The sequence below is a fragment of the Erpetoichthys calabaricus genome, chromosome 5 (assembly GCF_900747795.2).
Source record: "Erpetoichthys calabaricus chromosome 5, fErpCal1.3, whole genome shotgun sequence".
In the NCBI taxonomy this organism is placed as follows: domain Eukaryota; kingdom Metazoa; phylum Chordata; class Cladistia; order Polypteriformes; family Polypteridae; genus Erpetoichthys; species Erpetoichthys calabaricus.
In genome coordinates, this window is record NC_041398.2 from 116,096,531 (window position 1) to 116,110,766 (window position 14,236).

The following is a 14,236-nucleotide window of genomic DNA, read 5'->3' on the forward strand; positions in this document are numbered from 1 at the left end:
ATGACCTTATCTTCAGCACCTGAAGCTGATTTTCATCCACCACACAACCCTTGAGGGATTTCATGAAGTTTACAATAAATTTAACAACATCTGTGACTCACTCTGTTCAAAGACAGACATGTATTTGCTTTAAGTCATTCATGACTAAGATGCCTAACCCATATGCCACACATGTTCCTGTATAGTATAATTTTTGTCATCTATTTGAAGCTAACCTTACAGCCAAATTGCTAGCTACATATATACCTTACATTTTCAAATATTTTCAACTATCCTTGCTGTCTTTTTTGTATGGTTTAAGATCTGTATAATGATGCTGACCATGAAATCATTCCTAAATGGCTACCTGTCAGTGGCATTTAAATCTGTGACTATGTGTTTGGAAAAACTACGAGGGGGGTTCAAAAGGTTTCCACACATTTATATTTTCGTTGAAAACAGTGAAGGTTTGAGGAGTAGTAATTGGGCATTAAAAAGTTGGCACGACGCTGGGAAAATAGAATCGCAAACAAAGGCGACTATGTAGAAAGGTGATGTCATTTGTTTTTGTTGAAAAAAAAAGTGTGGAAACTTTATAAACATCCCTCATAGTAATTGCTCACCTTCTGTGCAATTTTTCAGCTTCCTCAACCATTCGTTTACCCAAACACATTGCCTTCTTAAAATATTTGTACTATCTTGTAGTATGTTTATAGTGTGTGAAATGACTGAAGACTAGGAGATGAATGTAACACGAGATTTGTGACAATTTTGTTAACAGGAAGTCAAAACAAAGCCAGAGAACCAGGAATCAATGAAGTCTTTCAACAGAACCAAAATGTGTAAAAAATTCAGTATCAAAAAACAAGAGGAAAGATTTGTTAACTGGGAAGTAATTAAAAAGAAAATGCTTTCGGAATAGTGATTCAAGGGTTTATCTGTTGAACTTGAACAAAACATGGCTGTTGCATACAATGCGAGAGCGTACAGGTGCAGTTTGTCTCAGAAAGGCGTTTATTTCTGAACAACCAATCCTTCCAGACACTCACCCTCTAACCTCAAAATTTTACGGCCAACAAGAACACACTGTCGTAAAATGTACATATTGCGAACATAACATTTCTCCCCTCCCCCACCAAATACAGTGACTCCCAGAAAATCATAACATAATGCTTTTTGAAATTGTACTGAAGTCTTTTTTTTTTCTCTTTTGTGTCCTTCTTCCAAAACCCAAATGTCATCCTAAAGTCTGCTTAACTGTGAAAATCAGTAAGGAAATCTTTGAATCTGGCTGGCCGAGTTCTGACGTGTTCAGGTCTGGAGATGGTTTCAGTCAGAGTTTGCAACACCTCAGGATCCTCAGTTTGCATAGGGACCGATGAATCTGCAACTGAATCGAGCCACTCTGCTGAAAAACCTGGAGTCACAGCTCGGCACTGGTGGTGCAGATACCTTGTGGAGGCAGCTTGCATGCCATCGGGAACCATCAGCCAAACAAAATGTGGCAGGTTCTAGTTGGCTTATTACTTTTAAAGGAGAAGACCAAAAATTTTTCAACTTATGTTCTCGATGTGGCCTCCAGACCCTGACCCAATCTGATACAGTTATGTCTGGCATTTTCACCCGGTGTGACCTGTCAAAATATTGCTTCATTTTATTCTGGCTCTTGGACACATTGTTGTGTGTATGCATTGCAGTGGGCAAAGCTGGTTGGGCACGCAGATGATCCAGTGGAAGCTGAAGTTCACGACCAATCATAAGAGCTGCAGGTGAACTGCCTGTTGTTGAGTGCTGTGTAGCTCTGTAGTGAAGAAGTGTCTGGAGAAGTGCCGAAAGAAATGTGCATCCATCTGCCAAATGTGCTCTAATGCCATTCTTTAAAGTTTTATTTAGACGCTTTACCCCTCCATTGGCCTGAGGGTGGTAGAATGCTGTGCGATGGTGTATAATTCCTTTGCTCATCAAAAAGCTTGTAAATTCAACAGAAGTAAATTGTGGACCATTATCTGTTGAAACAGCCACTGGCAACCCCCAGCGAGCAAAAATGGACTCCAAAAACTCGATCACAGCTCTGGTTGTAACTGATCCAACTGAGGCTACTTCTGGCCACTTAGAGTGTAGGTCATATGCCACAATAAGAAAACGCTGATGATGTGGAACGCCATGTAACTCGCCGCAGATGTCTAGCTATATGTGTTCCCAAGGCTTAACAGGCCACTGAACTGGCTGCAATGGGGGTGTGGGTGGAGGACCCATTTTACCGCTAACAAGGCAAGCAGGGCATTCCTTGACCAGAGCTTCAATATCAGCATCAATCCCTGGCCACCACACAAGGCTGCAACATCGTTGCTTAACACGGACAAACCCAAATGGCCCTCATGTGCCATAGCCAGGACACGTGCTTGGAGAGACCTTGGAACTACTGTGCAGAGACCACAAGCAACACAGCTTTCATTCCAGCAAGTGAGTTCATCCTTGACACGATGGAATGGTGTCACCTCAGCCTGTACTTGAGTAGGCCACACCTGCCTGATAAAGTATGAAGCTGAGTGAGCACAGGGTCTTGCTCTGAGGCCTGCTGCAGCTCCTGGAGTGACACCGTGGCCTCTAGAGGTGTGTGAAGAAGCTGAACAAGTTCAGACTCAGCAGAATCAGGGCAGGGAGTCATGGCTGGAGGAGCTGAGAACTGAGACAGTAGGTCAGCCACCACATTGTGGCACCCAGGAGTATACTGGAGTTTAAAATTGTACTGCTGGAGACGCTCTGACCAGCGGTGCAGTCTTAGCGGCCTGTAACCAGAACCAGATATAGAAAGCAATGCAGTGAGAGCTTGGTGGTCAGTTCAGAGTGTAAATGCACGGCCACACAGATACATGTGCCACCGTTCGCAAGCCCAGATACATGCCAGTGCTTCTCGCTCACTGACTGAGTATTTCTGTTCACCTGGGCTAAGAGCTCTAGAAGCAAATGCAACAGGTTTCTCAGTCCCCTCCTAAATCTGAGACAGTACAGCCCCAAGAGCAGCTCCAGATGCATCACAAGTGACTAAGGTGGGACTATTGAGGTCAAAGTGTGCCAGCACAGGCGGTGAAACAAGCTGAGCCTTTAGTAACTGAAACGCCTCTGTGCAGTCTGAAGTCCATGCCCAGGGAACATCTTTCTTCAAAAGTTGAAATAAGGGTGCAGTAATGGAGGAGTATTGCGGCAGAAAACATAGATAGTATGCAGTCATACCCAAAAATGAAGTAATCTGTGCTACTGATGTGGGCTCTGGAATTCTCTAAATTGCCTCCTTGTTAGACTGGAGTGGGGTTAAACCATCTACAGACAGTCGGAAACACACAGATTCAATTGAAGTTGCAGAAAACACACATTTATCACCATTAAGAGTGAGATTATGCCTGGCCAGTGCTGAAAACACTCTTTTGAGACGCTCATCATGGGTAGAGGTTGTGGGACCATGAACAACTATATCATCAAGATAAATGACAACCCCTGGAATCCCTGCCAAGATGGTTGACATTATCTTCTGAAAGCAGCTCGGGCCTGAACTGAGTTCAAATGGCTCCAAATCTAGTACAGTGGAACCTCTAGATACGAGTTTAATTCGTTCCAGAACTGAGCTTGTATAGCGAATTTCTCATATCTAGAACAAACTTCCCCATTGAAAATAATGGAAATCCAGTTAATCCGTTCCGCACCCCAAATATATTAACATAAAAATCAATTTTCCTAACAAATAACACTGATAAATTATATATACTGTAGTCTACCTTTAATAAATAACACTGGTAAATAATATAACTGATTATTAAAAGAATCAAAACAGGTGTCCAAAGTGCAGTAGAGCATTCAATAAATGTTTAAATAAATAATCCTTAAAACAGTTGTGAAGTGGAGGTTTAAAATACACAAGAATAACAATCCTTTAACACGAGGTTAAAACGTCAAAAGGATGCAGTCTTTAAAAAACAGACGACAATCCCCGGTGCTTCTTCTCTGTTAGCGTCTCACCTGCGGGCTCTGCAACAGGCGAGACACTCTTAATGCAGCTGACCTTCTCTACACCGTCCTGCTTCAGCTGTTTGGCTCGCCTGTTCAGCTCACTGTTCAGCTACACGCGAGCCTGCTCTCCTGCCCGCCCGCCTGCTCTCTCTCTCTCTCTCTCTCTCTCTCTCTCTCTCTCTCTCTCTCTCTCTCTCTCTCTCTCTCCTCTCCTCTCCTCTCCTCTCCTCTCCTCTCACTTCTTCTCCCCCTTAACCGGCTCGCGCTTCTCTATATATGCGGGGAGGACATGGCAGCTGCAGCCCATCAGCCACAGGAACAATCATGGATGTGGGCAGTTTCCCACCTGTGCACTTAAGTGAGAAACGCAGACACCGCAGATCGCGGCTCGCAACTGCTACCACGCCCCCTCGCTAAGCCGCGAGCTATACCCACAGCCTGGCTCGTGGCTCATTACGCGAGCCAATGGTCGCATTTAGAACAGAAATTTTCGCTCATACTTTCCTCGTATTTTGAATTTCTCGTATACAGAGGTGATCGTATCTCGAGGTTCCACTGTATATCGGAAAACCCCAATGTGAGTGACAAATGCAGTTAGGTCTCGACTGCTGGGGTGGAGTGGCACCTGCAGATATCCTTGACGGAGATCTAACTTTGTAAAGAAATGAGATCCATAAAATTGTGTAGTTAGCTCCTCTGATGTTGGCAGTGGGTATTTGTCAGGAATGACTGCCTTGTTTACTGCTCTTAGATCGACACAGATTCGTAGTTTCCCTGACTTTTTTTTTGCAACAACCAAATTGGAAATCCATGGGGCAGCATTAATAGGTTCTATAATTCCAGCCTCTAGGAGGCGTTGCAGCTCAGCAGATATCCCGTCACGGAAAGCCAGTGGGATGCGGTGTGGTGGCTGGATGACAGGAGGCACAGTGGGATCTAGCAAATGCTGGTGATGAAAGGCAGAGAGACAGCCAAGTCCATCAAAAAGTAATGGCCACTTCTGTTGCCAAGGGGACCAGTATCTAGCAAAAGCGGAAGGGATACGTTGTCTAGTTCTACTGTGCAGGTTTTAAAAGATGTATGCCTAGATGTCACATTATGAATTGTCACAGGCTTTGATGATGCCGGAGTGGAACAACAAGCTTTCGCGAAGTGATTGGCTTTATTGCAGCGCTGGCATATCTGACCCCTGGCAGGGCAGCTCTGCGCTCTCGTAGAGTGTGATTTAGAGCCACAATTTCCGCAAAAACGTTGGGGTCTTGGAGGAAGCTGTCGTGTAAGCTGCACGCTGGGATTCTCGTTGCCATTGTCTGAATCTTCTGTGCATTGCAGCGTTTGAACCACGTCTCCTGTCACTGCTGAGGAAGCAGGAGATATGTTGAGTTTGGCTGCGAACTCCGCGGCAGACTCGATCTGAAATGCAATGTGAATTGCCCGTGATAGACTTAAATCATTTGATTCTAGCAAGAGCTTTTCACTGACTTTTGGATTGTTAGTGTGCTCAGCCAATTGATCCTTAATAAATTCATCTTGCATGTCTCCGAACTTGCATAAACTGGCTAAACCCCTTAAGTTGGCCACGTATTGGTGAACCAATTCGCCTGCCTGCTGTCGCCATTTACGAAATAGGATTCGGCGGAGGATAACACTTAGCGAGCAGGGAGAAGTGCGTCACCAGGAGAGTCACAGCAGCGGAGTATGTGGCTGCGTTCCCCAAAGTCTTAAACACTCGCTGTCCCTCCGTTCCCAGACAGTGTAGGAGCAAAGCTCTTTTGTGCACATCACTTACATTTTGCAAATCAAGAGCCAGGAGGTAAGTTTCAAAAGACTCCAGCCAGTGGGACCAAGGCACTGGAGGCTCTCCAGGCAGGGAAAGAAAGGGAGAAGGTGGTGGAAGTGAAAATTCAGCCATCCTTGTCGCCAAAATGTTGCATACAATGCGAGAGTGTACACGTGCAGTTTGTCTCAGAAAGGCGTTTGTTTCCGAACCACCAATCCCGCCAGACACTCACCCTCTAACCCTCTAACACTTTACGGCCAACAAGAACACACTGTCGTAAAATGTACATATTGCAAACATAACAATGGCTGCTCCAGGTAACCTTTAAACCTTTGACCTTAAGAGGTTACAAGTTATGACCTCTCTAAATTTGCCCCCAGCAACTGGAGGCTGCATCATAACAACAGGATCCACAAAAGGTTGCTGAACAAGAGAAAGACAAAATGGGGAAAGACAAAGACAAAAACTAATGTTAGATTTGGAATTCTGTGTCACAAAACCCTGTAATTTATACACAATCACCTAGAAACTCAACTAGAATTAAAAACATGTAAAAATCAGAGATTGCAACAATATTATGAGCTTCTTGCTGACTAAGTATCCTCTCAGAGATAGAAAAATGTGTAGCACATCTTTTCAGTGCCAACTTTCTTGCAGGAAAAGCTGAGCCACAGGACTGTATCATAATGTAACAACTTGTGAAGTGATGGTGGCAACAGAAACATAGGCTGTAGTGCAGAACAGAATGACCCAACTTCAATAAAGGAATAATGACAGGAATGAGAAATGTAATAATCCAAACGGGTGATCACAGAACAAGTTGGAGATCAGAAAATGAACACAAATACTAGACAATACTGAGCAATGCTACCACCATATCTCTGTCCTTTTTCTTTCCCTACCTATATTTCATGTGCCTGCTACATAATAAATATTTAACAGCAACAGACAGGGGCAAACCACATTTAAAATAAAAGACTGGGGCAGAACCCGAATCAATTTCTGACAACTGGTACTTCAGAGTTTTGCCTTCACTACATACAGTATCTTCTTTCTAATCTGGCATTAAACTGATAAATATGTGCCTGTGTAACATTATCTGCAATAAACTTTTACTCAGGCAGATTTTAAAATATCAGAGCCCTTCAGGACTGAGGTATTCACACCAGACCATACTCACTTTTTAACAATCATTGTAAATCCTTGATAAAAAAGTAACTTATTGTACATTTCTGGAGACAAAGAGCCACTTCCATGTCAGGATTAAATCGAGTAACAGTAGAAATTACCACCTGCTTCAGATTCCACAGACTGCATATCTCAAACAACTTAAACTGGAAATATAATATTAAGCTCACCCAAAAAGGTATAAGAGTTCATATACTGAAAATTCTTCTTCTTCCTCTTCACTTTTTCCCACTTCTATGTAGGGTCAATGTGCTTGGTCAACATTCTCCAAACAGCTCAATCCTTCACCTCCACTCCAGTCAAGCCTTTTTCCTTCAGATCTTCTTTTACTTTATCAATCCACCTCTGTTTTGGCCTCCATAGCTTTCTCTTCCTCTGTACCTCCATTCCCATCACCTTTTGTAAACATATTCATTGTCTCATTGTCAAAAACTGTACACTATTCAGTTTTGACTTAACGTTTCACCATTGACCAAACATTTACTGGTGGTATGACCATATAGAGTGGCACGTCAACCACAAATGAAAGATGGGCCCTACAGAGGTTTGTCTGTTTACAAAATGATAGATTTGACTTGCCATCAGAGGTAGATATGCACAATTACATCAGAGTATGCATACAGTATATTCTCACCTAATGGGTACAAATTCAATGACAAAAATTAGTCTAACCTTGACATCTTTACATGGTAGAAAGAAAACTCTAAAACAGACATGGAAATAGTGTGCAAAGTCTTCATAGGCAGCAACCAGGCTGGAATTCAAAGCCCAATATCTAGAGCTGTGAGCACTAAAGCACAATGCAACTTGATTGCATTTACTTCTAATGTACAGTATATTAAACTGAGCATGCAACATGGCAATTGCATCATGAACCTGTATCAGAAATGTGACTTAATGGCCATGGGTATGAACTGTTTGCTGATGAATTGACACACAGATGTGTGCCGACATCGGCCAGGTATAAAAAAGCAATGGTAAATGCAATTAATAGAGTGACTGAGGTATTAAAGAGGATAAGGCAGTCAGTTCATTAAATCAGCTTTAATTGTTAAAAAAATGTATAGTTGAAACAACACACAAAGATGAAAAACCAGAAATATTAAAGAATGGTCTGCTCAACATAGGCTGCTAGGATAAAGCAAGAATGTTGCCAGTATTAGCATGAGTCAGAAAAGAACCATAGAGGGAGCAAATCAACATCTGAAGATTTAATCCACAAGTGACTGGTGGGAAATTGGCCAATGAAGCCTACTTTGTTTTCACATGTAGACAGGAGTTTTAGAGGTGGCTCAAGATTGAAACAGCCAGTCAGGAAGAGAAATAATAATTAAAATTTATATAATAATTGCTTCCCTTAATTTAGCTATGATGCACGTTAAGCTTACTGACCTATAGTTACTTGGATCAGTCCAAATCACCCATTTTGTACAATGGGGCTGCACAAAGGAATAATATTTGCTATCCTCCAGTCTTTAGGAATTTCCCCAGTAGGCAGAGTTTTTAAAAAATATGTTGCAAGGGTTTATATTGAAGGTAAATATTGTTTAGTCCAGATGATTTGCTACATTTCAGCCTATTTAATCTAAGCAGTACATGTACATAGCGTTTGCTTTTTCTTTGTCTATATATTCTAGCTTACTTAACCACTCCTAATACTCTTCTCTTCCTTGACCCTTATTTTACTACTAAAAAACTGAAAGAAACTCTTTGGATCATCTTTTGCCTTTTCTGCAGTATTTCTCTAACTACCTTTTAGCCTTCTTAGCATAATTTTTAACCGTTGCTATCATGGCCTTATATGCAGTATGATTAGTGCTGGAGTCTTATATGCCTTGTACAGTTCTTTTTCTTTGTAACTTTCTTTTTAGCTCCTTATTTATCTACCTCATATTTTCTTTAATTTCTTACTTTTGAATTTTGAGATGAATTTATCCTGCATTACTGTATATGTAAAACACTTTTAGACCTGCATCACATATCTTCAGCTGTCTTTAAACTTAAAAGCTTATCTCAATTTATCTTACTTAGGCTTTGCTGTATCTGCTCAAAGTTTGCCCTAATAAAATTAAATTTAATCTGTTCTTGTTTTAGAATATGCACTCTGCAAAAACACTGTGAAATCTATTATATTATAGGCCACTTGAACTTAAAAGTTTCAATCGTCTTTACCTCTTCAATTCTATCCTAATTATTACAGAAAACTAAATCTAGACAAGCCTGCACCCTTGATGGTAGTTTAATATATTGTTTTAAAAAGCATTCACTGAATAAGTCTAAAAACTTCTGTTCTTGTGCTACATTATTTGTAAGGCTAGCATTTAATATTTGGTCAAGTCCTCCACGGATACAATATCTTCCTCTAAACTTGCCTTTTTAAAATTATTAAAAAGATGTACGTTTAAACTGTTGTCTGCTTTAGGATGGCTGTAACTTACTTCAAATATGAGCTGTTGACCCCTAATGCTGTCTAGTTGTATCCAAACATTCTCACTAAGCTGTGGCTCACTATCTAATTCAATGGTGACTCTGCTACCTTTTAGGTTTGCCTATCTGTTTCTATGTCATACTCCTGCTCATCTCTATTATTTTGCAGGTTTCATTTATACTTATTATATCAAAATTATGTGCAGCTAAATATAATTCCAATTAATTTATTTTATTCTTAACATTCCTAGCATTAAGGCAAGCAATTTTTAATGTGCAATATTACCTTTTCTACTATGGCGCATTAGAAATTAAGTTACTATGTCTATCTGATATTACACTACTGTTCATTCCCATAAACATATGCCCTTCTATGATAAAATGTGAGTCAAGTGTTAAGGTTACTAATCTACTCAGTATTACCTGGACTGTCACATGGCACAAACAGAACTTCAGAGAAGACCACCTTATTAAAATATGGACAATAACAATTAGATCCACACTTGCTTTGGACCAAGAGACTATCCACTCTTGAAGAGAGGTCTCCAACCCGTGCACTCAGAAGGCAACACACCATACAAGTCTCTCTGTCTCTGGAACAAACCTGTGTCACAATCTCCTGACTGTCACTACTTCCTGAAGGTCCTGAAAAGGTTGGAAACCTCATAAGTAGTATTAAGGCAGGGTGCTTCTGTCAAAACGTCAATCAAAAATAATTGATGACTAGATCACCCCTCCCCCTTTCCTCTGATTGGAGGATGTAAATGGTGCTCCCGCCCCCTATCCTGTGATTGGTGGGTTTAAATGATGCTCCCTAACCCCGCCCAGACTCCACCTTAATCCCACCCCATCCGCCTGATTGATTCAGGGTTTGTGTCAAGAGCAGTTTGATGGATGGATGCTGCCTCTGCATTGCCCCCCGGTCTGTCAAGACTTGTTTGTTGGCTGGCACCCCCCTCCTTGCCCATTCTCCTGAGGCCCTTTATATCAAAAGAATGACCTTGCCATGAACTCAAGGCCTGATCGACATGTTAAACTTGAATTGCCCGCCTCTGACAGGTCAAAAAAACATACTTAAATAAGCCCCTCCCTTCTTCTAAGCCCTCGCCCATTTTCTGCCTGAGTTTCTTCAAGCTGAAGCGGCAGATAAGGGCCAGACTAAGTCGTCTGAAACATGGTCAGAATCAGGCGATGATGAAAAGGAAAACTGCCCACCGCCTTTAGTATTCAATGCAGGAATTTCTGAAAGCTGAAGCGGCGGTCGAGTATCAGACTAAGTTGTCTGAAACATCGACAGAATCGAGCGATGACGAAATGGAAACCCCACCTTTATTCTAAGCAACGCCCCTCCCATTTTACAATAAATACTCAGCTTGTTATCAACTGGTGCCAGATTGAAGACCCTGCAATTTCAAAACTCATTGAAGCTTTTAAAGCTCTCCGCATATCGGATGCTACAGACTCTGAAATGACTGTTGTTGGCGTAACATCAAAACCCATTGAAGCTTTTAAAGCTCTCCGCATATCAGATGCTACAGACTCTGAAATGACTGCTGTTGGCGTAACAACCTCAGGTGTCCCGCCTGAGGCTCCAAAGCCTGAATCTTACCAACTCTATAACTCAGACAGGGAGACCGAGATCAACTGCATTCAGGACAACCAAGAATCTGACCTGTTGTTTTTAAGTTTACGGCCTGATTAGAGTCTCTGGTCGAGCGTCTTTGAGGCAGACAGTTGATTCCAGTCTCCAGGACTGTCGATACCTACCCCCGTCTCCACTAATTGTGCTCAGACGGATACCTCTTACATAGCTCCAGGACAGCCATGGGTGAACAGACAAGTTCCACAGGAACCAATTTTGATCTGACTTTCTGAGACAGATATGGATTGTCCTGATGGTGTGCTGCCTGAAACCTTGAAAAAGGCACTGCAACTTGTTAAAGGGCCGTTGACGGCTCTGCTGGACATTATTGTCTACCGTGACCAGAAAAAAGACTGTCAAGGCTGCGAGATAGACCATCCCAGCCAGACAAGACATTCCTGCCTCAGTGAACCTGATATTGCATACCGCGTAGGATGCTTTCAGAAGATCCTGAAGATTTTCCTAAAGCCTTGGCTGAAACGACTGGCTGTGATATATGACAGCATGAACTGCTTGTATTTAAGGTTAATCTTTTATTGGTGTCAACATATTGCAGTAGTTTTATTAAAAATAAGTGTTGCTCGCTCTAAAACTGTTCACATTCACATGTGAGATGCCTGTGCACTGTGTCATTCCCGGGAGCCCGGGATTCCCGGGAATGACATGCGGGATTCCCAAATTCCCGGGAATGAATAAACACGTCCGGGAATGGATTCCCTAGTGTCGATATCCCGAAATCCTTTTACAAAGGGATAGGAACAAACATTTTCAGATGAAATATTTACAGTTTCTGAACTAGTCCCGAGGGATCCGCCTGTCTACAAGGTCAAAGATTATGATGGTGAAGACATTGTAGGGTCCTTTTACGACGCTGAGTTACAAAAGATTTGAGGAACAGACATATTCAGGATTGAAAAAATTTTGGAGAAAAAAAACATCAATAGAAAAAAGCATATTTTGGTGAAATGGCTCGGATAGCCTGCAAGTTTAACAGTTGGATCCCTGAAAGCTATGCGCAAGGTGTTAAATACTGAGAATCAAGAATAGTTTGATTTCATTAACTGTGTGTTTACAATGGAGAGAAAAAGTTTTTACGTTGTTCTCCTCAGCAATTCTTCCAGGGATGTTTTCCCTAATAATAAAATCGCCAATTTTACCATCAAATTAGCCGCTCCAATTGAACTACAGGGCAACCGGGAATAGTGGATGGATGGATTATGACTTGAGATTCATTGAATTTCTTACCTATGAAATTGAGCAGTATGCCCAAAGCCAAGGGGTTCCAGGCTCAAAAAGGGAACTTTCCCCATTTCTTTTACACTGCTGAAAATCAAAATTACATCGGTCCGTACCCAGATCCTAAATATTACAGCATTCAACAAATGATGAGCAAGGAAAGAGAGGAATTTTTGTCTTGGTACGAATCGATTAAACACGAAATCTTCAACTTTAGACAAGAAATGGCCTACTATTGCAGAAACAACATTGTTGTTGAGTTTTAAAAATTCATGAGATATGGCACTACGACCAGAGCACCGCAGATTTATTTTCCGATTACATCAAAATTCATCTGAAAGGCAAACAGGATGCCTCTGGTTGGCCACCGTGGGTACAGGATGAGGCGTCCTGCAAGCGCTATGTTAAAAGATTATTTCGAAAAAGAAGGCATATTATTGGAGTCCGAAAACACAGGCGCAAACCCCGAGACAAATTTCCAAGTTGTTTCTGAATTCTCTTTGGGGAAAATTCGGTCAGAAGCCTAACCAACTTACCACTTCGTTTGTTAAACACACGCAAGAATTATTCGATTACCTGTTCTCGGACGAGTATCGGGTCTCCTATTTTGGCTTTGTCAGTGACGGAATCGCTCAAGTGCAGTGGAGGTATGTGGATGACAAATACGTTATACCCGGTCCCATCAATGTGGTGATAGCCTCTTTCACAATGGCCTATGCCCACTTAGAATTGTACGATTTGTTGGATCGTTTAGGACTGAGGGTTCTGTATCATGATACAGATTCCGTTATCTTCACAGCATTGCCCGGACAGTACATACTGCCGCACAGTGACTATTTAGGTGAACTCACCAGCAAACTAGATCCTGATGACTTCATAGAAGAATTTGTTTCAGGGGTTCCGAAAACGTACGCATATAAAACGTTCAAAGGCAAGGTCTGTATGAAGGTTAAGGTTAACTCTCAATCACGAAACGGCTAGATCGGTAAACATATACTCGTTAATGGATCTAGTGCATAGTTTTGTTAACTGCGATCTTGCGAAAGAAATAACGGTTCATGGCACTCAGATTCATAGGAACAAAAACAACCTGATGTTGCAAAATCGCCCACTCAGAAAAAGATTCAGAGTGGTGTACAACAAAAGGGTTCTATTGCCTGATTTCACAACTCTCCCCTATGGATACTAAAGAGGGTTTTGATGTTACACTTCAGCACCCGTTCTCAAAAATTGTCTCTGGGCCCTCCTGTTCAGTCAAATTTGCATTATGTGAAAAGGCTTTTGGAGCATGTGGACCATGTGCTTTCTCGCCGCTCTGACAATATAGTCTGATTTTACAGCTGTTGGCAGCCTCTGTACGATGAACTGTTAGCACGATTTCCAAAAACAAACTTTTTGGTGGGGATATCTTCTTCCTTAAGCGACGATGAACTACTGCCGCCTGACAGAGTTAACTTGGTGATCGTCAACGATATGATGGAACAGGCAAGCCATAGCAAAGAGGGCCTTCACAAAATATACTCATCACAGGAATTTGTCCATCAAGGCAAGAAAAGTAGAACGATAAATCTGAATGCCAATTACATCACCCTCTTTAAAAACCCTCAAGATAAGCTGCAAATCACCAATTTAGCACGTCAAATGTACCATGGGAAGGTTACATTTTTTTTGGAGGCCTTTGAGGACACTGGATCTAAAAGCCCATACGCCTGACGAATTTCGTTTACATACCGGATGGTTTCCTCCCAACTGGCCTGCGGTGTACGTCGTGAAAAGATAAAGACATATGATTTTCTAAGTATTTGAGAAAGAGCCGACATATTGTTCAGAATAAAAAGAAATCTCCCTCTGCTCAAGACCCTGCATAGGGTTTTCTGTCGCCGAAGAAAAGTGGTGGTGAGCAAGGCTCCGGGCAATTTAATTTACAATCTGGCCAAAATTGCTCTGAATACTTTAAAAGGAAATGTACCACTGATGTC